Source organism: Typopeltis vanoorti, chromosome 15 (genome assembly GCF_054136105.1).
Source record: "Typopeltis vanoorti isolate ZY-2024b chromosome 15, IOZ_Tvanoo_1.0, whole genome shotgun sequence".
Taxonomy (NCBI): domain Eukaryota; kingdom Metazoa; phylum Arthropoda; class Arachnida; order Uropygi; family Thelyphonidae; genus Typopeltis; species Typopeltis vanoorti.
The window spans coordinates 28,213,869-28,240,260 of NC_143563.1; positions in this window are offsets into that span (position 1 = coordinate 28,213,869).

The window sequence follows — 26,392 nt, forward strand, 5'->3', positions numbered from 1 at the left end:
AATTTTGTGTGAAAATATTTTGAGAAGTTGAGGAAATTGGAATTATCTTGTCGGCACGACTCTCCATATTATCATTCTCTGAAGTGGATGAGATTTCCATTGTAGTTTCGAATGAATCTAAAGTAGAATTATGTGAACTAACGGATTTGTCTATTTTAGTGTAATCATGGATGACAGCGGATGAAGTTGCAATAGAATCATGTGGTATAGATGATGACGTTTCGGTGGCTTTATGTAGGACATTGGATGTAGTAGTAGATTCAGACACAACTGGTGAAGGTTCAATGGAATCATTTTGGATAATGGATGAAGTCTCAGCATAATCAGAAATGACAGTAGATGAGGTAGTAGATTCATGTAAGGTAGAATATGAAGTAGATTCATGTAGGGTAGGAAATGAAATAGTAGATTCGCGTAGAGATGTAGTAGATTCATATAGGGTAGAAGATGAAGCAGATTCATGTAGGACAGGGGATTGAGTAGATTCATGTCCGGTAATGGATGAAGTTGTACTGGAATCATTTGAGATAATCAGTAAGGATTGTGAAGTTGTTTCGGATTCCATTGAATCATTATGTGACAGCGATGAAACTTGTGTTGCTTTCACAGTGTGATGTAGTGTGGAATCTTTTTCTTCAGAAAACGTCATTTGTGTGCTCTTTGCAATGGCATCTTCACTGATGCTGTGTGTAGCTGATTGATCTGAAGTGATAATATGGGAATTTAATGTGGTAAATTCTTGTGTAATAGATGGAATGTTTGTTGTCTTTTCGGCAAGGCTTGGAATCATCTGCGTCGATCCATCAGTAGAACAACTTGGAGTATCTTGATTTGCAACTGGCATACTTTCTGATATCATCACAGTGGAGCCTTCTATAACATTTTGGGAAGCTGATGGAACCTGTGTTATTACAGTTGAACTCTCAATATTATTCTCTGAAGTTTTGGAGATTTCGTCTGTAGTTTCGACAGAGGTCATGGTTATCAGGTCGTAGGAATTAACAGACGAAGTTTGTGGAAACTTTTCAGAAATCACTGTGGGCTCTTCATATGAAAATGATGATGTATGTGTTGATTTCTCAGAGGCAGTCAGCGTAAAATCCATTTGTCCAGGTGGTGTAATTTGGGAATTCTCAGTAGAATCTTCACTACTACTTTGAGTATTACTTGTCGTGATTGCTTCAGAACTTACTGTGGTAAATTCTTGCATAACAGATGAAGAGTCTGTTATCTTTTCGATGCCATTAGATGATATTTCGATGCTTGTCGTTTCCTCATTATAAATCGATGGAAATTTGCTTGTCTCTTCAACAGAATTCACTGTTATTTTAGTTGTATTTTCAGTGGGCATTATTGTTTCTCCTTGAGTTGTTGGAACTACCGTTGTTTTTTCCAGAAGGCTTGTGGAATTTTCTGTGTCACTGATAAATGGGATGCTTGTGGCATTCTCAGTGGAATTCAAAGAAATAGTTGTTTGTTGTGAAGTTGGAGGAATTTTTGTGGATTGTTCAAATGAATAAGATGTGGTTTGCTTCGGTACACCTGATGGAATTTGTGTTCCGTGATCAAACGACGCTGAGTTCGTCGTTTGATCATGCCGAAATGAATTTTGCATGTTTGTGGCATTCTCGGTGGAATTCAAATAAATAGTTATTTGTTGTGATGTTGGAGGAATTATTGTGGTTTGTTCAAAGGAATTACCTGTGGTTTCTTTCTGGATATCTGACATGGTTTGGGTTCTGTTTTCAATGGAATTAGTTGTTTGATCTTGCCGAGGAGATGAACTTTGCATGATTGTGGCATTCTCAGTGAAATTCAAGGAAACAGTTGTTTGTTGTGAGGTTGGAGGAATTATTGTGGATTGTTCATATGAATTAGCTGTGGTTTGTTCAAATGAATTAGCTGTGGTTTGTTCAAATGAATTAGCCGTAGTTTCTTTCTGGATATCTGACAGGGTTTGGGTTCTTTTTTCAATGGAATTAGTTCGTTGATCTTGCTGAGGAGATGAACTTTGCATGATTGTGGCATTCTCAGTGGAATTCAAGGAAACAGTTGTTTGCTGTGAGGTTGGAGGAATTATTGTGGATTGTTGAAAAGAATAAGCTGTGGTTTCTTTTGGGATATCTGATGAGGTTTGTGTTCTGTTTTCAATGAAATTCATCGTTTGCTCTTGCTGAGGAGATGAACTTTGCGTGATCGTGGCATTCTCAATGGACTTCAAAGAAACAGTTGTTTGTTGTGAGGTTGGAGGAATTATTGTGGATTGTTCAAATGAATAAGCAATGGTTTGCTTCGGTACATCTGATGGAATTTGTGTTCCGTGATCAAACGACGTTGAGTTCGTCGTTTGATCTTGCTGAAATGAATTTTGCATGTTTGTGGCATTCTCAGTGGAATTCAAATAAATAATTATTTGTTGTGATGTTGTAGGAATTATTGTGGTTTGTTCAAATGAATTAGCTGTGGTTTGTTGAAATGAATAAGTTGTGGTTTCTTTCTGGATATCTGACAGGGTTTGGGATCTGTTTTCAATGGAATTGGTTGTTTGATCTTGCCGAGGAGATGAACTTTGCATGATTGTGGCATTCATAGTGGAATTCAAAGAAACAGTTGTTCGTTGTGAGGTTGAAGGAATTATTGTGGATTGTTCAAATGAATAAGCTGTGGTTTCGTTTGGGATATCTGATGGGGTTTGTGTTCTGTTTTCAATGAAATTCATCGTTTGCTCTTGCTGAGGAGATGAACTTTGCGTAATCGTGGCATTCTCAGTGGAATTTAAAGAAACAGTTGTTTGTTGTGAAGTTTGAAGAATTATTGTGGACTGTTCAAATGAATTAGCTGTGGTATCTTTCTGGATATCTGACAGGATTTGTGTTCTGTCTTCAATGGAATTCGTCGTTTGATCTTGCTGAGGAGATGAACTTTGCATGATTGTGGCATTCTCAGTGAAATTCAAGGAAACAGTTGTTTGTTGTGAGGTTGGAGGAATTATTGTGGATTGTTCAAATGAATTAGCTGTGGTTTGTTCAAATGAATTAGCCGTAGTTTCTTTCTGGATATCTGACAGGGTTTGGGTTCTTTTTTCAATGGAATTAGTTCGTTGATCTTGCTGAGGAGATGAACTTTGCATGATTGTGGCATTCTCAGTGGAATTCAAGGAAACAGTTGTTTGCTGTGAGGTTGGAGGAATTATTGTGGATTGTTGAAAAGAATTAGCTGTGGTTTGTTCAAATGAATTAGCTGTGGTTTCTTTCTGTATATCTGACAGGGTTTGGGTTCTGTTTTCAATTGACTTAGTTCTTTGATCTTGCTGAGGAGATGAACTTTGCATGATTGTGGCATTCTCAGTGGAATTCAAAGAAAAAACAGTTGTTTGTTGTGAGGTTGGAGGAATTATTGTGTATTGTTCAAATGAATGAGCTGTGGTTTCTTTTGGGATATCTGATGGGGTTTGTGTTCTGTTTTCAATGAAATTCGTCGTTTGAACTTGCTGAAGAGATGAACTTTGCGTGATTCTGGCATTCTCAGTGGAATTCAAAGAAACAGTTATTTGTTGTGAGGTTGGAGGAATTATTGTGGATTGTTCAAATGAATGAGCTGTGGTTTCTTTTGGGATATCTGATGGGGTTTGTGTTCTGTTTTCAATGAAATTCGTCGTTTGAACTTGCTGAAGAGATGAACTTTGCGTGATTCTGGCATTCTCAGTGGAATTCAAAGAAACAGTTATTTGTTGTAAGGTTGGAGGAATTATTGTGGATTGTTCAAATGAATTAGCTGTGGTTTCTTTCTGGATATCTGATAGGATTTGTGTACGGTCTTCAATGGAATTCGTCGTTTGATATTGCTGAGGAGATGAACTTTGATTGATTGTGGCATTCTCAGTGGAATTCAAATAAATAGTTATTTGTTGTGATGTCGGAGGAATTATTGTGGTTTTTTCAAATGAATTAGCTGTGGTTTGTTCAAATGAATTAGCTGTGGTTTCTTTCTGGATATCTGACAGGGTTTGGGTTCTGTTTTCAATGGAATTAGTTGTTTGATCTTGCTGAGGCGATGAATGTTGCATGTTTGTGATATAATCGACTGTCGAAATCTGTTGAGAAGCTGATGGATTTTCAGTTCTCTCTATGGAAAAACTTGTTGTGGAATCTTGTAGAAATATTGATGTAAATTCGATTATCTTCTCAGAAGGATAATCCTTTATACCTTTTGAAACTGATAGATCTGATGGGGTAGTATTTTCAGTAGAACTCCATGATGCATCTTGGTGAGAAGTTAATGAATTGTCTGTTGCCACCTGTCGGGTGTTTGTTATTGTTGAATCTTCTAAAGTTAGCGGTGGTTGAGTTGTAGTTTCAACAAAATTGCTCATCGTATTTTGGTGGGATGATGACGAAATATCTGTTGTTGTTATTTTCTTTGGTGTGGTCTCTCTTGCATCTTGTAAAGTTGACAGATACTGGGTTGTTTTTTCAATAAAGGTTACTATACTATCTTGATGAAATGTTGATGGAACGTCCATTACTGTCTCTGAAGTATTCACTATTGCATCAAGTGAAACTGATGAAAGCCCGCTACTGTCAGAAAACCTCGATGTAATCTTCTGGTGGAATGTTGATGTAACGTCTGTTGCTGTCTCTGGAATGCTCATTATCGTAGTTACTTCTAAAATTGATGTACCTTTATTGGTAGATTCTTGCTTGGTAAGGGATGAATTCTGTGTTGTTTTTTTAGTGGAAGTGACAGGCAAATTTTGATCTGAAGTCGAAAGAATATTTATTTGCTTAGTGAAATGTTCCTCAGTATACGTTTCTTCAACCGAGGTTTGTTTTGTCTCTACCTTGGAAATTTCAGCGAGATCTATTGCAGATGACAAAACATTTTCACTTGATTCAGTAAAATTTTCTGAAGTGGTTAATGAAATGGTGGCAGTTCTTTCCTCTCTGCTGTTCTCTTTAGTTTCATTTTGCAAGGCTGGTGATAGTGGAGTGCTTTTCTTAGTTGATGGAAGTAAAGTGATTTTGTGTGCCGTTGGTTGGAAATATGTTATGTTATAATTGCCATCTTTTAGATTCATTTCTTTTGGACTTGATAAACTTTGCGTTGTCATTTCAGCAGAATCCACGATTCCATTCCCATACATACCTGAAGAGATCTTCATTATCTTCCAAATTGATTTTATTGTAATATCTTCTGCACTGATTGAAGGAATGCTTTTTGTTTTTCCAGTTGTATCTGAAATATCACATAAAAGTATAATTTAAAAAAATGGAGACAGAACTAAAATCAAACAAATTTTTAAAATTCTTAATCAAATCCAATATTAACGAGACTTAATAAGATTTAGATTATTACGAAGCACAATTCGTTAGTTTCAGTAAGTTTAGTTCTAATTTGGTATTTCCTGAATGAAGTAAAAAATTACTACAGATTAAAGTAAAAAATAAAATAAATAAATGCCGGTAGGTAGTACAATATCTAGATTATGTTAAGTACCAAATCTGGAAAAATAAGAACAATATAAAGAAGCAGTAGTAGCAGAAATACGTACAGAAGCTACAAAAATTAAGCAAATGAATGACCCATTGAAATGAAAATTTTAAGAAAAACTAAAGGCGTAACAATATTACACAAAATTAAGAACACTTACAGAATCAATCATTCAGAATATTTCAAAAATATCGCCAGATAATCATTATTAATTTGCTTCCTACGTCAGTCATATTTTGGTTTCTAGTTCTTTTAGTTCTTATATCTTAATCATAATTTCTTATATTCATAATATATAAATTATTGAAGTTATTTTCATCTATCTTTTTAAATTGTAGTTTATTATTGTTCTTTAATTGTGATTTGAATGTATCTGAAGTTTGTTCCACTTACATGGGAAACTTAGGATTCATTTATTTTTTTAATGTGGTTTGATCTAAATTCTAGTAGTGGTAAATTAAATTATAAATCAGTTATCGAGGAGAGGTTCTTCATTTTTAAAAATGGAGTTTATTTTTGCTTTCCGTAACTAAAATAATATGAGATCAGGAGTATCAGTGATAAATCATATCAAATAATTGGTTATACAATTAAAAGAAAATAATAGCAGGCATGGTGCACTGAAACTTGGAGAATTTAATACATATTCATATTTCTTACTCATTCATATTTCTTCTGCAATCAATTTTTATTCGTGAGTTATGCATTATTATGCAAACATATCGTTATTGGCCTTTATATCTTTAACTTTAGGAGGATGAGTTGAAACAGAAGTATAGAACTCACCCAAAGGAAGAGTCACGGAGTCTTCGCGCAGTATTGAAAGTTTTTTGCCTTTTAGGTCTCTTATAGCAAACTTGTCGTGATTCATATCCTTTTTTAATTTGCTTGCCGCTAATTCAAGTTCCTCTTTATTTACTCGGTGATGGCCGTCGCTTTTGGAAGGAATAAGTTCATAAGATACCTTCACGCTGCCTAAAAGTGAAAGAGTAAATTTAAGCATTAATTTCAGGAAAATATTTTAGCTTTATAAAAGACAACATGAAAAAGCCAGCATCTAAAAAATAAGAATTAACTATAACGATTCTATATTATTTTAGACCATCTAAATGCAAGAAAAATTGACATAAACTGGGTTGTATATTGGCCGAAGGATTTTAATAATTGATACTAAGTATAAAAATATCAACAAGTTTCGCCAACTTAGCTGCTTGGCTTCTTCAGAGTGACTAAAAGAGATACAAAAAAACTTAAACTGTTCATGAAGGAAGGAACCGAATACAGTTGTATTTTACAAATACACAAGAACGCGTATGATATCAACTGTTGTTATGCAGGAACGTTCTGTAATTAGCAGCGAAATTTAACTCTGGCATGCTTAATGATCTTATGAGGGTCTTCCAAATATCAAGCAGAATTAATCCTTGGTTTCTATTGAGGTTGTGTTTAGAACGGATTACTGTTATGGCTTCTTTCATGTATCGGGAGCGGAAAACTTCCTCTAAATAGGGCATGGAGCTTTTGTCCCATTCGATGGTATGGTTTGTCCTCGAGAAATGGACTAACCGAGAATTGTCTTCTTTGTTGTTGTTTACATCTCCTACGTGTTCTCTTTTCCTTATTTCCAAACTTCTTGAGATCTGACCAATGTAATTTAATGCACCTGAACAGGGGATGTTATAGACACCGGCGTATTTGAAGAAGGTTTGATTGTCTTTCGGAGATCTTAAAAAATGGTGGTAGTATTTAAAGGTTTAAAAGTTACTGGATGTACGTGGATGACATTTTTATTGTATGGAAAAACACAGAAAAGATCTTTTTGATTTTCTAACCATGATTAACTCCTTCCATCACAAAATAAAATTTACCTTGGAACTTGAGAAGTACAAACAATTACCATTCCTAGATACTTTAATAAAAAAAAACAAATGGATGGACATATTAGCCTTGCAGTCTATCAACACAGGTCGATACTTATACTTCACATCTTCACACCACATTTCTCAAAAAGTAAGCATCGTACACATGCTCCGAAATAGGGTCTCTCGCAACACTACAGAAGATAAAGACCTCAAAGATTAATTATCCCATATATCAAAAATCCTGGTAGGCAATGGTTATCCAAAAAAAAAAAAACTGATCCATAAGATACTTTTCTGCGACCGTCCCCAACGTTTTCTCCCCCCCCCCCCCCCAACAACAATCTCAGGATATACGCTACAAATCCACCATTGTTCCTTATGTTGGGACAGTTTCTAAAAAGATTGCTACACTCCTCAAGCCACATGAAATACGAGTGACTTTTAAACCTTTTTAAGATCTCCGAAAGGCAGTCATGCCTTCTTCAAATACGCCGGTGTCTATAACATCCCCTGTTCATGTGCATTAAATTACATTGGTCAGACTTCAAGAAGTTTGGAAATAAGGAAAAGAGAACACGTAGGAGATGTAAACAACAACAGAGAAGACAATTCTCGGTTAGCCCTACATTTCTCTAGGACAAACCATACCATCGAATGGAACAAAAGCTCCATGCCCTATTTAGAGGAAGTTTTCCGCTCCCGATACATGAAAGAAGCCATAACAGTAATCCGTTCTAAACACAACCTCAATAGAAACCAAGGATTAATTCTGCTTGATATTTGGAAGACCCTCATAAGATCATTAAGCATGCCAGAGTTAAATTTCGCTGCTAATTACAGAACGTTCTTGCATAACAACAGTTGATGTCATACACGCTCCATGAGTTTGATGTACGCGTTCTTATGTATTTGTAAAAATTACAACTGTATTCGGTTCATTCCTTCATGAACATTTTAAGTTGTTTTGTATCTCTTTTGGTCACCCTGAAGAAGCCAAATAGCTAAGTTGGTATTTTTTACTTAGTATCAATTATAAAATCCTTCGGCCAATACACAACGCAGTTTATGTCAATTTTTCTTTTAAGATATAACTATTTAGAAACTAGTATACTAGTCTGATGTACACTCATCTAGCCCTATCTTAACCTGTTCCCTCAGCCATACGGCTGGTGGGGAGGGAGATGATTATGAGCAAGGTGGTTTCCCGTTGCCTTCCTTGCCGTAAGTATTTATTACTGTTGCTGTGTGTGTTCACAGGACCGGTTTGCTTGTTTTGAGGGATGAAAAATCCGAGTTACCCGAAGGGAAACCCTCCACAACCCCGTATGAGACCAGTTAACTCACCTTTAGTCGAAAGAGACCAGATAAAGGTTCCTCACGTCACTGATGGGAGTCGACCATAGGTCTTTCCGACTAAAGGGCTTCGTCTATACTGACTGAGCTATGGAGGCTACTCATCTAGTACACGTCAGTAATCATGTTTCCAGTAAATTAATATGGTAGCTGTGTTTGTCGTAATGAGTCGCATAGATTACAATCCCAAGGGACACCAGAATGAAATCTTAAGGGACATTTTTATGCTATTATTTCTTCAAAATACTTGTAAGCTCTCCCAACAATAGGCTGTAATGATAGAAACTCTCTACTATTAGAAAACGTCATCGATAAACTTCTTCAGCGATAATGAGTTGGTCAGAGTTATAAAAGACGTCACGCAAGTGCTGAAGAAAAGAACTGGAGTTAGCAAACTTCCGCATGGAAGGGACTGTGTTCCCAACCCCTATTCACTAGAGTATACATGACGTCACCATGAGTATGGATATATCTTATCAATGATATTGCGCTGAGCTGTGAAAGATATGATTTTGACATAGTTGTGACATTCTTCGAAATTTTATTGAAAATGATCACTTTTTGTTGCAAATATTGTCGCAAATACTTGCGCCGTTTCTCAAGGCGTTCATCTTTGTTCACAAAACTAGGCATATTCCATCCATCATAAAAAGACAAATAACAGTTGTCGATAAAACATGAAGCCTTGAAACACAAACAGCAGGCAATACGCCATAAATATCAAACATCCGTATTATATACCGTAATGTTATCTTCCTTGTCAGGGATATCCTCCCATATTAATTTTAAATCCATCATTAAAAAATTCAACAATATTTTTTCGCAAATGTAAAAGATGCAAATATCCCCATTTGATGGACTTCCAACATGGTAACAATGACACAAAGCAGTGACTTTAAATAGTTTGGCGATGTCATAATTCTAGAAATGCACAATTAAGACTTGGCCAAGTCTTCTCTTTTGATTAGGGGAACTTATGACGCCTTAAAGAAGCAGTAGCGCACAGCATCGTGATTCAGTGTGGAAGATTGGTAAAAGTCTTCCACATTGAAACATCTAGGACAGACCAAGACAGTACACCTGGTATATACTTGTATGTATAAAATTGGTATTAAGTTGAATTTTTTAAATTGGATTATTAAAATACGTATTTGTTTGTATATTCAGCTTCTGCTAAAGTTATAACTGTGTTTCTATGTTTCTAACATTAATACCGAAAAATTATACCTTAAAGATATTATTTATTAATTTTTATTTAATTTTTTTCCCGAAAACAGCTCGATTTTATAATCTTGTAACTTAGGAAAATCTACTCGCTCGTAGGACACACGCAAATGCATACATATAAATACTAATCAATGTTATTAGTATTATTATTGCGTGATACCTCCAAGGAGTCCAATGACTCATCGCGGGAAGGCATTCTACTTACGCCACTACAGACATCTCTCTCTCTCTCTCTCTACTACTTAAATCTCCACCCAAACACAACACTACAACCACCAACACACCATCTACTAGCCATAATCACCACCACCACCAACAACAGTATTTTCTGTTTATAAATTGCGTGTGTTCTCATGGCCGATTTGCCTGTATGAAGGATGAAAAACTCGAGTTTCCGGGCGAAAAAAAAAAAAAAAAAAAAAAAAAAAAGAACTGCTACCTCCGTATAATATCGGCTAAGTCACCTTCAGTTAAAAAGTCTCCACATAAAGATTCGGACAAGAATCGAACCCAAGTATTTTCCAATTTAATCGCGCAATGTTTTCCGTTGTTCTTACAATTGCGCTACTGAGACGCGATGTTAGTGTAATTTCTTAAGAATGAGAGGAAAAAGCTTAGTGCTTGCCGATTTTGAAGGGAAAAAAGTTATGACTCAAATAATAACGCCTTGCTTCTGCTTGGGAGTAAAGGGAACTCTTAACAGCTATAGAAAAGACGATAGCAATAGATCCTTCACTATAAGAGCTTCGGAATAAGACAAAACTGTGTTTTGATAGCATTGAAGCATAATAAGGTTGTCTTCACCTCACTGAAATATCGTAGAAAGAGCTTTGTTTAAGCCATTAGTAATTGAATATCTTTTATCTTGAGATGTATGAGCATTGCAAGGTTGTCAACTGAAGTCCTTTGAACGAGATTTGAGGTAAGCGATAAACGATCATTTATGTCAGGTCAAAATGCGCAGACGAAAGTACAGAGTCCTGGGATGCTCCAGCACTAGTGAAGAATTCTGAAAGAAGAAAGAAAATCATGACATTATCATCTTCAGAGGTTGGATGGTAGACTATAAGATGGTGATTTGTAAGTGGGCCTGTCTATCAGACTGGATCAAATGCCCTATAAATGTCAACAGCGATACATGGGTCTCACCTAACCTTTCCATAGCTTGTGTATCAATAGCTGGGTAATGTTGGCCTGGAATTCAGCTATGGACCTAGAATGGTGGAATGAACATTGATAATCACCAATTAACCGGTGGCCTTCCAGCTGGGGAAGGAGATGGCTGTTGATAACATTACTCATTATTTCGATAGAACTTAGGCGACTGCATTAGAACAATAGTTTTATGGCTGCTTTTCTCTCATTTCTTTTGAATGAATTGAATATAAGCTTATTTACATGCTCTAGGGTAGATGCCAGATGAGTATGAAACGAAGATAGGATGGGTGCTAATTTTGGATCCTAACTTTTAAGCATAATTAACGTAAAACCATGAGCCATAAAACTTGCTGGTATCTAAATTATCCAGGATTCTTCTGATATATTTCATCAGAAAGACTAGAGGAAGCATGCAGTGAGAAGCTCTTATAAAGTGGTAAAGATAGTTGGCTAAAGTATCAAGGTGCTGGGAGGTAGAAATACAGTATGATGCCAGTCAGTCAACTTTGTCTTTATATAATGGTACAATACTACCGATTAGATGCGAGAAAGGTGGAAACATAGACAAGCAGAAGTTGTACTCAGTGGCTTTGACAAAGAGCCCAGTGTCTGGGCTCTTAGTCTGGTCTCATTAGATGATGAATTTTTCAGCTGTTGATTCCTGTAGTATAGACCGAATAGAATATTCGAGTTTCGAATTTGAGCCACGATGTGCTGAATTATTTCCTCAAGACTGGCACACTTGTAAAAACCAAAGTTTAGATTGGTCTGGACCTATGGGTGGAATAGGATATGAACGATTTCATTCCAGTAAGAATTATTTCAGTTATTCGGTTGGCAGAAGTGTTTGAACATAAATACAAAAGAGTAGTTAGTCAGAGGAGCAACACACACACACACACACACACACACACACACACACACACACACACACACACACACATACACACACAATGAAAGTGCGTGTGTATGTTGCAAATTAAAAATCCAGTTTACTTATAATAAGTATATTAACTCTGGATTCGTCTGGTTTGCTTGCAACCTACAATTAAAGCTGTGAGGCTAGTGTATTGTCTGCTAAATATGTTTATTTAAAAACATGCAAGCCGGCCTGTTTTGCAGGAAGAATATACAGAATTCCAGGAGAAAAAAAACTCTGCCATCACCACCACCATCATATGGGTCCAGCTAACCCGTATTCAGCTCATAAGGCCTTATAAAGGTTCTTCATATCCTAGATGGGATTGCAACTCGGGTCTTTTCAACCGAAGAGCAGTACTGTTAACGACTGTGCTATGGAAGCTCCTATTGACTGTACGAAGGCCTAGGGAAAAAAAAAGTTCCCCTAGTCGGTGATCCAGCATCGAACCTATAAGGTCTTTCTTCTGCAGACCTAATCCCGATAGTTACCACAAGATTACACTGTTCATTATACCGGAAAGATACATTTAACACTTATTCTACGAATACATTTTCGAAAATAGGTTTAATTTATGGAACTGCATGCGAAATTTATAAATGCATTTAAATACCTCTTGTAACTTTGAAATTTCTGAAACACGATGAAGGAAGCCTCATTGCGTTCAACAGCTGTTTCTTTATGTGGTTCTCAAATTCTTCTTTGCAAGTATCATTACCAGTGACTTCATCATAATCAACATCTATAGCAAAGCACAGAAATATCGGAGAGACTTCTGTTTTGAATGCAGTGAAGACGTGGCCTCTAAGTGCGTCTGAAGAACCACCAGCAATCTCATGCACATTTGCAGTATATGTTGTCATTTCGTTCATTGATTTTATAGGCAATTTTATACCCGTTGTAATTGTTTTTGTTTTGCTTACCGAGTTTATCGGTACTGCACTCGAAGATGAATTTTGAATCTTATCATCTATGATATACGTAGCAATGACTTCACATAGAAATGGATTGTTCGTTCTCTCGGATAAATCGGCTATAGAAGTATATTCAAGTATAACTGTTGGTGGAATTTCTGCATTTTCTTTAGAAACTGTCTCTGATTTATTTGGAATATGCCTTTTTACTTCTGCTTTATTTACAGTAATTGAAAGTGAAGTTTTGAAAGAATGAATTAAAAAGTGTTTAAAGGTATCTTCATTTGCTGCTTTCTCAGTAATACTAGGAGTCATATCCTGTACAATATTTAGCATGTCTAATGTTTCTTTAGTGGAAATGGATGTAGTATCTTCTTCTTCAGCTGATAATTTCAGGGATATCTTAGTAGTGATTGCTGCAATATCACATTGGAGAGCAGATGCAAACTGAGTTATTTTTCCAGTGAGGATTGGTAGTCCATTTTGTATATTTGATAAAATTCGGGTTATATTCTCAGTAAAATGTGGGGTGGAATCTTTAAAAATGAATGATATGGTCGCTTTCTCTTCATTGTAAAGCTTTCTAATATTTTGCTTTAGATGTGATGGAATTTCAATTGTGTTCTCAGCGAATATCGGTACAGTATATACTGTGGAAGTTAATGAAATTTCAGCTATGTTTTCGAAGTTGATTGCTGTAATATTCTCTAAAGATGGAATCTGGGATGTCTTCTTAGGGAAGATCAGCGCGCTATCTTGTCCGGTTGGTGTATCGGTAAGCTTCTTAGTACCTAGTTTTACAGCAGATGGAATCTTAGTTATATTCACAGTGCAAATCTTCACAGTATTTTGTACAATGGTATCAGAAATAGTGTCGGTAACAGTTGACTTTTTACTAAATTTTGTTGCCTTATTTTCTACAGAAGATGCATTATGAGTAATGATAGATGTGGTGTTTTGCTTTACATCTGATGGAGTCGTAGTTGTATTATCAATAGAGATCGGTGCAGTATCTTGTAAAGAATTTAGTGGCATAGCTGCCATGATATCTTCTAATGAAGTCTGAGTTGCTTTCTTAGTGAAGGTCCACACCATATCTTGTACAGCTGATGATATATGGGTTGTCTCCTGAGCAAAGTTCTGCATCATTACTTGTTTTACAACAGGTTGAATCTTAGTTGTCTCTCCCGTAACAGTGCCTTCTCCGGTTGGTCTAATGCTGTTTAACCAATCACCAATAAGTGGTGTGGTATCTTTTGAAGGTGAAGGTTTAGAAATCAGGGTGTTAGAAAAGTTTGGTGTGATATTTTGTTGTACAGTCGATATAATGGAGGTCATCTCCTTACTGATGGGCAACATCGTATCCTGTTGTAGAGCCGTTGCAATATTAGTTGTTATTTGAATGAGGATAGATGGAATATCTGATGTTTCTGTGGATAGCATCTTGGTTAAATTCTCATTTTCGATAAGCATAAATTCTTCTGTAGGTGATGGAATAAGCAGATATCGTCTCCCAGCGATATCTGCTGTTTCATTCTGTGGTACTGTTAATAGAAACAGGAGTTTCTTTTCAGTTGATTCTGAAACAAAAATATCAAAAAATGCATTAAACAGTACAGTTAACTAAAAATAAGTTAAAATTTCTTTAGTATATTATTTATGAGCATTTAAGATAGAACGTCACAAATTCCAAGAAGAAAAATTTCCTACTTCTCAACGAATTTTTAATAGATTTCAAATATTCATCTCGTCCGATGACAAATGGGCAAACTAAGTATAACAATTTTTTATATTATTATTATTACACCTCCCAAAGACTCGTCTAGGGAGGGCGCCTATTCTACAACTCTGTCTCCACCACTCAATCCACCAACTACAACTAACCGCAACTACACCAACGCTATCTATCGCCCACCACCACTACTATTTTCACAGACAATCAAAAACATCCATGCCCACGGCGGGATTCGAACCAGCACGCTTTTGGCTGGAGAGCTGATACGCTAACCACTCGGCGAATCCCACGACAAGACAGAAACGATAATTAGGATTTGCAGTCCACAGATTCTCAATCTCTCTTCGTAATCTACATTCAACTGTCCTGGTATCATCTTTAAATTCTCATTTACCACTTTCCATTGTATCGGCATCACTTCGAAAACCAGATACCAGATGTATGACAACATGCACAGTATTACTTCCACATAATTTTTTTTCTTAACAATATCTTACTTAATAATGTTGTACACCCATTTTACTACAATCCCGTTTATTTTTCTAACTCTAAGGACGAAAACTTGCAACGATTGTTATATAAACTTCAAAAACTGCTTAGCATCATCGATCATCACAAACAAAAGAAAAGTGGTGATATTTCTCTGTAACACTTCGTCGATCCTAAAAAAAGTGTGTAAAACCAAGATATCAGTTATTCTAATAGTATTAATATCTTAACTGTCTAGTCTAGAGAATGATAATGTATTACTAATACCGGAAATAATAATTTAATTTATTAATCCAATTTAATTTATTTAGTTTTAAGTTATTTAATTTTAATTGAATCTAAGTTAATTTAAATTTAAATTTATTAATCCGAGATAAGAGTTTGTAATTTTGATCTTGTTGCTGTGCATTATGTTGAGATCCGAACTTCATGTGTGAAAATTTCTCCTTTTATGAAATAAGTTATTGCTCAAGGATAAAAATTCTGAGCAATTTGTACACCTCGAATTAAATTAATACTGCTATAGAGTGATCTTAATATGGACCACTTAAATCTGTGTTAACCATTAGATTCTTCTGATCTCTTTGAATGAGATTCGTGTTTGGAATATTCCAAACACAAATGCTATTTATAAAAACATGTCATCATTCGATGCCATTGCAAAAGAGCACAGTAATTTGCGCAAAGTAATATTGCGTGTTATTCTATATGCAAATAGATTCTCTCCCATTACTATCCTTACAGTTTGAGATAAACAGTTGTTTCTCTAATATATGGTTATACTATACTGCATTCCCTTTCATAAAGGATTGGCTGGTATACATAGTTGAGAAGATACTTCACACAGTCATTTGAATCAAAATAAAGAATATTAAAAGACATTTGTATGCAGTACGCTAGTAAATATTACTCTTCACGTATGTTGCTGATAAGTACATATTAGGAATTCTGGAGAATGCTTTCGACGTGTCAGGAGAAAGCCAAATAAGAAGTTTCTGCCAGAATGCATTATTCAGAAACATGGCGTTGAATATATATTTCTATTATGAATTCAGTTTATCACTGGCAACTTAACCACAATGCTAATTCTGAGCTACAACTGTTCTTTAATAGGTAACAAAGGGCTGTCGGGGGGGAAATATATGCATATGAATAGATACACAAAAACGGAGATTTTTTTTTTAATGTTGCTCTCACCCATGAAAGGTTATTAGTAAACATATAGTACGTTTTGTACCGTAGGTGGGCTAAGGACATTTGTTATATTTTTATCAATTATATATATACGAGTATATATATATTGCGTGTGAAGTACTTCACCACTAGGTAAATAAAAATTATAAGCTCTCTAATTATGAGAGAACTTAAAAAATAAATAATGTTCTGAAGACTTTTTTATTTTCCAAAGGGGTAGTTAGAACATTTTTAGCCCTAACTGTTGAAAAGCGATAAACATCCGGCTCCAGCTCTGTTTACCTGTAGTTATGTTAATTTCTACATTTGTACACTTACGGATGACGAAAGTATGTCTAAACCTAATAATGTGTTGGCGCGAAAGATCGGCTAATTCGGATCAGGCTGAAGAAAAAAAAATGCTTTGAAAAATCTTCCTCTAATTTGTGACTTAAATCGAGCTTATTTTTAGTTATCTACAGGATACGTTTGCGTATCCTGTAGATAACTAAAACAATGTGTGCAGGTTCCTACACTCACAAACCTGATGAATATCTGAATTATGTCACAGGCTATTTTGTTTATTATAATATACAATGTCACATAATCTTAAACACAGTATGTGGCATCATCTTTCATTAAAAAATAATTCGAAGAAAAACTTGGAAAGTTATAATTAAAAAGTGATTCTACTAACTAAGCATGCTCAGTTTAATTTCCATTTATTATTCAGATAAGTGCTGTTTTCGTAATTATTTTTGATGACTTGCTTCTTTGAATACTGTGGTTTCTGTTTCGTAACTCCTGCTTTGGAAGACAGTATCGTACTTGACAGGAATATTTGTACTCGTAAGCATGGAGCTTTTAAAGGAAAGAGACTGCGACTAGTATGGGGGGGGTTGAGTTATACTAGTATATATATATATATATATATATATATATATATATATATATATATATATATATATATATATATATATATATATATATATATATACAGTAAAACCCCTTTTTTACACTTTTCAGGGGACTGATGGAAAAAAGTGTAAATAGCAGGATATGTAAAAAAAACATTTAAAAAAGGCTAAAAGATGACTTACTGCTAGTATGTGAATCTACATACTAGATTACAAAATTTAATAACTGAAAATAAATGAATTTGCAATGTACTTACATTTATCTATTTAAAAAAAATCTTTAATTGTTAATTGTTTTTGCTTTTAGTTTTTTTTTTTTTTTTTTTTTGACTTAGCGCCAGATTGCTTTGCATTGAGTTCAATGCTTGCCCTGTTTTTTTACTATCGTGTTCAAAGTGGACACGGAGAGTCCAAGATCTTATGCTAAATGCACACGTGTTCCGGTATGCCAATTCACACGTCGCAGAATTGGCATCTTTTCTTCTACCGAAATACATTTTATGTCTTTTTTTCTCCATATTACTATGGTGATGGATAATCCACCACCGCAACTTGAAAGCAACTTTCACACGCTAAATTCTGCAATATCAATTCGTACTGTGATTGAAAAATCACTAAGAATAGTGATTTTGAAAATAGTAAGAATAGTGATCAGAGCTTTACCCACCTTTACAATGAGTTGCCCTGGTGTTGTATCATCTTTAGATTTGAACTTTGTTTCAGGCGCAAACTTAATTGTTTGCATACTTGGATTAAGAGTTAAAATAACCAAGTTTATAAAATGACTTGGTTATCCTAATATTCAATATCCTCAAGTTAAAAAATTTATTACATCTATATCTCCTCCAGAGATTTTTATTAAAAATAAAAACACCTTGTTGCAACTTCTATAGGTAAAGTTGATAAGGTTCCGTATTACTATAACCTTGGTATCTCCAAGAGTGAATACATGACAACAGGTGCTCGCCCATCATTAACTGAGCCCCTTAAGAAAACGAATCTTCAACGTCAAGTAAGAACATATGCCGATGTGGCCCGCTCCAATCAGATAGTACAAACCCAGAACCGGAATAATCCACACTCAAATCTATCAGCTGTTATCACCTCTTCTCTTGCAAACATGCTGCAGGATTTCAGCAACTCAAATCCATCCTTAAGTGTCACAAAAAGATTCCTACAGCAAACCCAATCCATATTATCGGCACTCTCTGATGCATAGGAAAAAAATCGTCCCAAACTCTCTTAGGATTATCGGTTGGAATGCCAACGGTATAAAAAACAAACTGTTAGAAATCCAGGAATTTAACAATAGATACAACCCAGATATACTGCTAATTAATGAAACTCACCTGAGGCCTGCTGACGCCCTGAAAATCAGAGGGTATCAGATTTACAGAAACGACAGGCTTGGGTATAGAGGTGGAGGTACAGCCACCCTTATCAAAAACTATATCAATCATCACTCAATAACCAACCCTACTACCACCAACCCCGAAATCACAGGAATCAATGTTCTCACAAACTCAATTGGAAACCTCAAAATTTTTTCTGCATACAACCCTCCATTAAAGACATTATTGACCTCAGATCTGGATGCCATCCTTGGAGTAAAAGGACCGGTCATCATTGCTGGAGATCTCAATGCAAAGCATCCTGCTTGGAACAGTAAATCTACCAACAAAAATGGTCGCATCCTTTCTAGCTACACAGGATTAAACCATGCTGTTGTGGCTGGACCTACCGAACCAACTCATCTCAGTACATCTGGCACTGCTGATATCCTGGATATAGTCATCCTGCAAGACATTAAACTACAGTACAACCTTACATCACTAAACGAGCTGTCGTCGGATCACAACCCAATTCTACTGCAATTGGGAGAACAAGAATGCCTGTCTCCTCTTTCTCATTCAGGCATATCGTGGGAAAGATTGTCTAAAGCACTTCGGGCTCAAATAGGGCCCGTCCCTCACATATGCACACCAGAAGATGTGGAATCTGCAGTGACTAGCCTCACCCAACAGATTAAGTCCGCTATAATGGTTGCATCCTACCAGAAACCTGTTCCCAAGCCTGATCGTTTGCCTGAGGACATTATGGACCTGATCAGAGAGAAGAGCAGAGCTAGGAAGAGATTTCATAACACTCGCGCACCTCAGGATAAGACAATGCTTAACAGATTGAATGGAGCAGTAAGAGATGCAGTTAAAACACATAGAAACGAAGTTTGGGATAAAAAGTTAGCCTCTATCTCACCTATTGGGGCCTACTGAGAAATATCAAAAATAAAACTAGATCCCTCTCCCCTATAATATCAAACCAGGTCCTAGTCCACACAGATGCAGATAAGGCAGAAGCCATACTTAAAAATCTTGAGAATCAGTGCAAACCTTCTTATAACAACATTGATTTCAATCATCTGTACAAAATCCACAGACAGGTTAGGCATGCACTAAACCTCCCGGACACCAGTGCCGATCATATTGCACCCGCATCACCTGTTGAATTATATGATATTAAAAAACTTAACAATAAAGCTCCTGGACCAGACAGCATCTCAAACAGGGTGATCAAGCTGCTGCCTCGAAAAGCTATAGTGCATCTGACCAGTATAATAAATGCAATCTTAAGACTTCACTATTTTCCTTCCACCTGGAAAATGGCTGATGTGATTCCTATACATAAGCCAGGCAAAGACCCACACTTACCGCAGAATTATCGTCCAATCAGTCTCATCTCCAATCTGGGTAAGGTTGCAGAGAAGGTCATCCTCTCACGACTCCAAACATCAGTAAATGACCTAAACATCCTCCCTAAAGAACAGTTTGGATTTCGACAACACCATAGTACTACCCAGCAAATCCACAGAATTGTGGAATATATCACCACCAGCTACAACTGGCGCCAGTGCACAGGAGCGGTATTCCTAGAACTATCTAAAGCATTTGACAAAATCTGGCATTTCGGACTCCTGTACAAACTTATCTCAGACGGTATCTCACTAAAAATGGTTCATCTAATCCGTTCATATCTTCAGAATAGATCAATGCAAGTTAAAATTAACGGTTCTACATCGTCCCAGCGCCATATCTTTGCTGGAGTGCCGCAGGGATCTCTACTGGCTCCATTGCTGTTTTCTGTATACATGTCAGACATCCCACACAATCCGATGACTTCCATTTTAGCACTGTATGCGGACGATACGGCAATACTAACCAGATCTCTCAGACCCCACTTCGTTACCAGAAAGCTTCAAGAAAATCTTCTAAATCTGGAGGGTTGGTTCTCCAAGTGGAGATTGGAAGTCAACCCCCTGAAAAGCTCAGCGGTTCTCTTCTCAAAAAGGCCAATGTCTCCTGCAGGAGATGTATTACTATTCAATACTAAAATTCCCTGGCAGAAAGAAACAAATTACCTGGGTGTGATTATCGACAAAAAGCTAACTTTCAACCAACATATCAAGTCTGCATGTACAAAAGCATCTAAACCCATAGCTCAGATCTACCCGCTAATTAATAGAAACAGCAAACTCAGCAACAGAATCAAATTGCAGCTATACCAGATGACGATTCGTCCTATAATCACCTATGCCTCTCCAGCCTGGAGCCACACCTCTAATACTAACATTATTAAGATACAGCGAGTGCAGAACAAGTGCTTGAGAATGATTTTGAACGCCCCGTGGTATGTCAGAAACAGCCAACTCCACAGAGACACAAATATTCCCTATATTCTCTCTTATCTACAATCCTTAGCTTCCAAATTTTTTCTGAAGACGTCCACACATCCCAACGATTTGGTTCAACAAGCTGCAGCATACGAGCCAACGGACATATTTAAATATAGAAGACCAAAAATTATATTAGCCTCCTATAGCAATACATAATCTCCATGCCCATTCAGGGCGAGCAAACTGCTCGTAAATTTTACCCTCACTGTAACCACGACAGATAGCGGGGAATATGAAAAGCATTTTGCTTCACCCTTAAAGAATAAATGTCAATTGTCAATTGTCAACCTTGGTATCAGGAGAGAGAAAAGTCCTTTTTAGGACTTCTAGGGTAACAATTAGCAATGCTGAACTAAGGAAGTTAACTGAGGTTCGGCTGTTGCTGTTATCCTGGGTGATGAGTTTTTGAGTTCGCTCCGTTAGGGTTTTTGCCTTAAGGGAGCACTTTGAGTCTCTGGGGAAGGTGTTCTCCGGCACGGCCCGCTGAGGGGTTCTTGTCGGTGAATTATTTTCCTCGGAATTTGAGCGGTTCTGCTCAGTGGTCGGGGAGCCCGTCGGGGTTCTAGGACGGGGCGGCCGTCACTGAGTGGAACCAACGCTGAGCGGTTCTGCTAGGACGGGGTGCTAGGTCGGGGAGCCCGTTACTGAGTGGAACCAACGCTGAGAAATGACGGTCTTTCGCCCACCATGGAGTGGCCTAGAGATCGTCCGATTTTTTGAGATTTTACCCTTTACTTACTAATCAGGGTAACAAACGGGAATGCTGTAGCCAATGAAGTTTTAACTGAGGCTCGGCTATTGCCGTTACCCAGCCATGACTAGAGCTTTTTAACTCAATAACACCCAATCCACACAGATTTTCTTCATTCAGATGACGGGATAAAGAGTCAAGGACTCATTCCATCGCCCAGTTCTTATAAAAACTATATAAGAACCTTGGTATCAGTAAGAGATGCACTCAACGCCCATAGAGACCAAGTATGGGATGAAAAGTTATCCTCCATTTCACCTACTGATCACTCCATCTGAGGATTACTGAAAAAATATCAAAAACAAAGACAGATCCTTTCCCCCAATATTCTCTGACCAGGGCCTTGCTCACACAGATGTAGACAAAGCAGAAGTTATAGCACTCAACTTAGAGGAGCAATGCAGGCCTTCGTATGGAAACATTGACTTTGACCACATATATAAGATTCACAGCAAGTCAGACACTCACTCAAACTTCCTATCTTCAGCACTGACCATATTGCACCAACATCACCTGCTGAGTTATATGACATTATTAAAAAATTAAAGAACAAAAAATCTCCTGGGCCAGGCGGCATTACTAATCGGGTGATTAAACCTTCACACTGACACAGCAGAAATAGCTGCTGAACTAAATTCTCAGGATCTGCCTCCAATCAAGGTCAGCAGAATGTACAAAGCAGACAAGACTCCCATGCCATTAGTGCTTGTTGAGATTCATAAAATATACAAGAATATCTACAACTTAAAAACAGTCTGTTGTCTCATCGTCACACTGGAACCACTCCATAAAAGCAGTAGTGCACCTGACCAGTATAATAAATGCAATTTTAAGATTTCACTATTTTCCTTCCACCTGGAAACGGGCTGACGTAATTCCTATACATAAGCCAGGCAAAGACCCACATCTACCGCAAAATTATCGTCAAATCAGTTCAAATCTAGTAAGGTTGCAGAGAAGGTCATCCTCTCACGACTCCAAACCTCAGTAAATGATCTAAACATCCTCACTAAAGAACAGTTAGGTTTCAGGCAACACCATAGTACTACCCAGCAAATCTACAGAATTGTCGAATACATCACCACCAGCTACAACTGTCACCAGTGCACAGGCACTGTTTTCCTAGACTTATCCAAAGCATTTGACAAAATCTGGCATTTTGGACTCCTGCACAAACTTATCTCAGCCGGTACCTCAAAAAATGGTTCACTTAATTCATTCATATTTTCAGAATAGAACAATGCAAGTAAAACTCAACGGTTCTACATCCTCCCAGCGCCACATCTTTGCTGGAGTGCCGCAGGAATCTCTACTGGCTCCATTCCTGTTCTCTATATACATGTCAGACATCCCACACAATCCGATGACTTCCATTTTGGTCCTGTATGCGGACGATACAGCAATACTAACCAGATCTCTCAAACCCCATTTAATTTCCAGAAAGCTTCAAGAAAACATTCTAAAGCTGGAGGGTTGATTCTCTAAGTGGAGACTGGAAGTCAACCCCCCAGAAAAGCTCAGCCGTTCTTTTCTCAAAAAGGCCAATGTCTCCTGTAGGAGATGTGTTACTATTCAATATAAAATTACCTGGCAGACAGAAACAAATTACCTGGGTGTGATTCTCGGCAAAAAGCTATCTTTCAATCAGCACACTAAGTCTGCGTGCACAAAGGCATCTAAAGCCATAGCTCAGATCTATCCGCTAATTAATAGAAATAGCAAGCTCAGCAACAGAATCAAATTGCAACTATACCTGATGACAATTCGTCCTATAATCACCTATGCCTCTCCGGCCTGGAGTGACACCTCTAATGCTAACATTATCAAAATACAGCGAGTGCAGAACAAGTGCTTGAGAATGATTCTGAACGCCCCGTGGTATGTTAGAAACAATCAACTCCACAGAGACACAAATATTCCCTATATTTTCTGTTTTCTGCAAGTTTTTCCTAAAGACGTCCACACATCCCAACGATTTGTTTCAGCAAGCTGCAGCATACGATCCAACGGACATATTCAAATATAGAACACCAAAAGCTATATTAGCCTCCTTTAGTAATGCATAATCTCCATACCCTTTCAGGGCGAGCAATCTGCTCATAAATCTTACCTTCACTGTAACCACAACAGATAGCGGGGAATATGAAAAGCATCTTGCTTCATCCCTAAAGTCATGAATGTCAATTGTCAATTATCAACCTTGGTATTGAAAAAAAAAAGTTAGTGTTTCGTGTCGTGTATTATTGATGATGAATTGTAAATTTGATTAATATGTTTTTAGCGATTTATATTTATGTTTATTCATTAGTAATAGTAGTTAATTGCTTGCTACCATAAAGAGTCACTTTATTTTCCATAGTGCTTTATCCAGGTAAGTCATTTGTAATTAAAAGGGCGATACGCTAGGCCTACAGCCGATAGTATCGCCTTTGTTTGTTTCTTATGGTGACATTTTATTGCAGGTAGACACCTAAGAGTGTCTACGGGATTTGCTAGTGGACCCTAAAAAGTCCACAGGATTATCTTTACCTGCTCAGGACACCTGAGAAATCTCTACTCTTTCTCCATCTGTGTCTTAACACATTTTAAGTTATTGAAATGGCAAAACTTCTGAATGAGACCAAATTCGAGGAAGTATACAAGGAATTCCTCAGATTAGGAAAGCTGCTGAGTGATAATTGGCCGGGAAAAGTGAAATTGTATGACACTTTTCCCCCAATGTGTCTCAGTCGTTGTCGCTGAAGATCATTTAGAATCGGTGCCTTCTACTCCTTCAGACTTTGTAGAAGTGCGCGCACGCAAAAAGCGAAGAACAACAGATGAACCGCACAATGACAATACTGAAATGGAACAGGATTCTCAGGGTTCGGACGCCGCTATTTCTCCCCCCAAAAAGGTGCCTCCGATCATCCTTAGAGAAAAGCATAAGTGGGCAGCTTTAAGATCCACAATGTCCAATTTGCATATTGGCTTCATTAAGGCCAAAAACATGGATGAAGGCATAAAGATACAGCCAGCAACAGTGACAGATTATAGAAGGTTGACCAAGGAACTAGACGACGGAGGCATCCAGTATCATACCTTTGCGCTCAGCTCCGAAAAAAACTTAAAAGTAGTCCTTCGTGGTGTCTGTGAAAACACTGACACAGCAGAAATAGCTGATGACCTAAATTCTCAGGATCTGCCTCCAGTCAAGGTCAGCAGAATGCACAAAGCAGACAAGACTCCCATGCCATTAGTCCTTGTTGAGATTCATAAAATATACAAGGATATCTACAACTTAAAAACAGTCTGTTGTCTCATCGTCACACCGGAACCACTCCGTAAAAGATCATCTTCTGGGCAGTGCCACAGGTTACAGAAGTTTGGCCATGCCCAGAATCTATACCGAGCGGAATATAGATGTTTAAAATGTGGAGACAGCCACCCAACCAATACCTGCACAAAGCCGAGAACCACCTCGGCCAAATGTGCCAACTGCAGTGGCCCTCATCCTGCGAACTACAAAGGATGTACTCAGCACCCAAAGAACAGACGGATGGAGTCAATCAATCAGCCCTCCTCCTACAGTACAAGAACACCAGATGCCCAGACATCAAAACCGGAGACTCAGCGGCCACAGTTGGAGACCTCCAATAATAATAGAGACACCCAAAAGCAAACAAGTTATGCCGATGTGACCCGTACAATTAGACCAATTCCAGAACAAAATCAACCAACAGCACCTAAAAACTTAGCAGCTGTTATTATGGCCTCACTAGCAAACATGCTACAAAATTTCAGCCTATCAAACCCTACTGAAACCTCCACTAAAAGATTTCTTCGTGAAACGCAGGTCATCCTCACAGCTCTCATAATTGAATAGTAACAAACTCACTCCATCATCTCTTCAGATAGTTGCTGAACGCAAATGGCCTCAAAAACAAAATTCTGGAACTCCGAGATTTCACATATAGGTATCAACCAGATGCTATTTTAATCAGTGAAACTCATTTAAGACCCTCAGACAATCCTACAATAAGGGGCTATCACCTATACAGAAATGACAGACTACTCTACAGAGGCGGCGGCACTGCCATCTTCATTAAAAACTACATTAAGCACCACTCTGTGAGCAATCCTTCAACCACTAACCTTGAGATCACAGGAGTGGAAGTAGTCACCAGCTCCACTGGCAAACTGAAAATCTACTCAGCTTACAACCTCCCCCAAAAATCTCTACTTCACTCTGATCTAAATGCCAGCTTATGCATCAGAGAGCATACCATTATTGCCGGGGATCTGAATTCCAAGCGTCCTGCGTGGAATTGTACAACCACAAACAAGAATGGTTGCATCCTTTCCAATTACTTAGGATCAAGCAACGCTGTTGTGGCAGGCCCCACCGAACCAACTCATCTCAGTACGTTCGGCACTGCTGACATCCTGGATATAGCTATCTTGCAGGATATTAAACTTCAATACAGCATCATATCTATGGATGAACTATCATCCGATCACAATCCTATTCTACTACAGCTGGGAAATCAAGAATACCTGTGTCCTCCTTCTCACTCCTACATTGCATGGGAAAGACTGTCAGCAGCACTCAAGGATTATATTGGACCTGTTCCTCACATACGCACAAAAGAAGAAGTAGAAACTACAGTTACAAATCTCACACAACAAATTAAT